This window comes from Suricata suricatta, chromosome 10 (genome assembly GCF_006229205.1).
Source record: "Suricata suricatta isolate VVHF042 chromosome 10, meerkat_22Aug2017_6uvM2_HiC, whole genome shotgun sequence".
NCBI lineage: Eukaryota > Metazoa > Chordata > Mammalia > Carnivora > Herpestidae > Suricata > Suricata suricatta.
Window position 1 is genome coordinate 72957172 of NC_043709.1, and position 2475 is coordinate 72959646.

Here is a 2475-nt window from a genome sequence, read left to right on the forward strand (position 1 = left end):
AAATCAGTTATTGATTTTATGAAGGAAAGAACAGAAAACAGCCCAATTTGAGGAAAACTTACTGGTCCCAGTCTCAGAATCTCCTCTCATCTTTACTAGCTACTGCCACTGCAAGGAGCTGTGTTTATATTTTTATGAATCAAGTTCCTTGTTCCTATGGCACAGGTACGTTTGCTATAAAAGTTGAGGGGAATGATAGGAACCGTAAAGAAATAAGGAACAAATGGTGTAACTAATGGTGGATATGGGAAAAAAAGGTTGTTTATTGATACTTCTTTTTTTAATTTTTTAATGTTTTTTATTTATTTTTGAGAGACAGAGAAACAGCTTGAGCAGGGGAAGGTCATAGAAAGAGGGAGATACAGACTCCGAAGCAAGCTCCAGGCTCTGAGCTGTCAGCACAGAGCCTGACACGGGGCTCAAACCCACGAACCGTGAGATCATGGCCTGAGCCAAAGCCATACGCTTAACCGATTGAGCCACCCAGGTGCCCCTATTGATACTTCTTTTAAGTCTGGGTTTTGCTTTCTTTTAAAGTTTATTTATTTTTGAGAGAGAGAGGGAAGCAGAGAGAGAGAATCTCAAGTGGTTCCACACCATCAGCATGGAGCTTCACACAGGGCTTGAACTCACAAACTGCAAGATATTGACCTGAGCTGAAATCAAGAGTCAGATGCTGAACTGAGCCACCCAGGTGCCCTAGGATTTTGCTTTCTTAAAGGAATAATTAAAATCGAATTTTAAGTTAAAAAGGACCTTAGGAATATAAAATCTAGGCTCCCCATCATATAGATTAGAAAATTGAGACATAGGATGGTCGAATAATTGTTCAAGATCAGGTTTCTAGTAACAGAGTAAAGTGATGGAGCAACATTTTTGTGATAATCACATGCCCAGTATTGAAGTGTCCCCTTAACTAGAGCAGTGTATAGGATTCAGTTAGTAAATGTTGAATTGCTTTGTTTTTTATAATTGAATAAGATCTATTATCTGTCCTCAAAGAATTGATTTTTCTAGTACAACAATAAGAATTCATTTTGACACCTACTATTCTAAAATAACATACCAGTTGTAGGGAATAATTCAAGCTTGGGGTGGTCAGGGAAAGCCTTATAAAGGTACAGATGTTTGAGCTAAGTCTTGAAAAATTACAAAGAGGCTTCTGTGCAGAGAGATGGAGGTTTGGCATTCCAAGCAAAGCAAAAACCGCATGCATTGGAATGGTGAATAAAAGTATATAAATTGACCAAGAAATGATCAGTGGCTGGATGTAGCTGGATGTAACTAGAATTGAAAATGGAATGATAGGTATAATATAGATTAGGAAAATATTAGATACCATGCTAAATAATTAGTGCATTTTGAGAAGGAAGCACTGACATTATAAGGGAAGTTGGCATATTAGGTACAAAAGAAAAGGATTGGTCCAGAAATCAGCATGAGTAAGAAAAGAAAGAGATGTCATAAAAGCCAACTGCTGATAAAGATTTGAGAAATATGATATATGAAGAGTAGCAGAATATGCCACCCCAAAGTATGTCACTTTGACATAAGGATTATTTGTGTGGAAGGCAATTAAAAAAAAAAGATACAAGGAAGGATCTCTGCTCTCCTCCTATCTGTCTAAAAGCAGGACATAAATTTGTAAAGGTGTTCCCCCTCCCTTCTGGACAGGAAGGACAGAAGTTAGTCACTAGAAATGGTAGCAGAGGAGCCTACATAACAAACTTAACTAGTTAACCCTTATCTTCCATTAGTTTCTCCACACCTTCCCACTGTTTGCTGTCCTAGAAACTCAGTCCTTTTTCTTTTTGTTAATATGCTATATAAGTCTGAGTTCTAACTACCCTTTGAGTTATTCATCACTGAGTATTCCCATGTTTATGCATAATATACATATAAATAAACTTCTGTTTGTTTTTTTTCTTTGGTAGTTTGTCTTTTGTGAGTCTAATTTACAGGGCTGCAGCCAGTAGAACCTAAGAAAATAGAGGGGAAAAATGTTTTCCTCCCCCACAAGTTGTAAATAGGGTCAAATGCCGAAGAGAGGTCCAGTAGGATGAAGACTAAAAAGGGTCCACTTTATTTGGAAATGAAAAGTACCTCTTTCTGAGCTGTTTCAGTAGTGTATGAGAGCAGAAGCTAAAAGGCAACTATATGTCACGGAAAGATTTAGAGGTGAGAAAATGGAGACATTTGTTCATGTATTTTTATCTTAAAACTGAATAATGAACATTTGTATCATTCTGTTTCTAGCCTTGATTTTTACAAACTAGATACAATAAATTACTTTCCTATTTTCTGTATGGCTCCTCATGGGTTTTCCCTTTTAGACCCACTTATTGGTCATTGGTCCACAGAGGATAAAGGGTCTATACCTCATGCTAAGAAAAAAGCACATTCTCTAGCAAAACTGTCACTATTTTCCATAACCGCCTCACTCTGCCTACATTCATTTCCAATGTAACAGTTTAA

General features: G+C 37.1%; 1 protein-coding gene across 1 annotated transcript in view; it reads left to right on the forward strand.

Annotated features, from left to right (window-relative positions):
• The window catches only part of KIF21A (kinesin family member 21A), a 92401-nt gene that overhangs the window by 18959 nt on the left and 70967 nt on the right, over window positions 1–2475 (forward strand). The gene's annotated exons all lie outside the window — the stretch shown is intronic.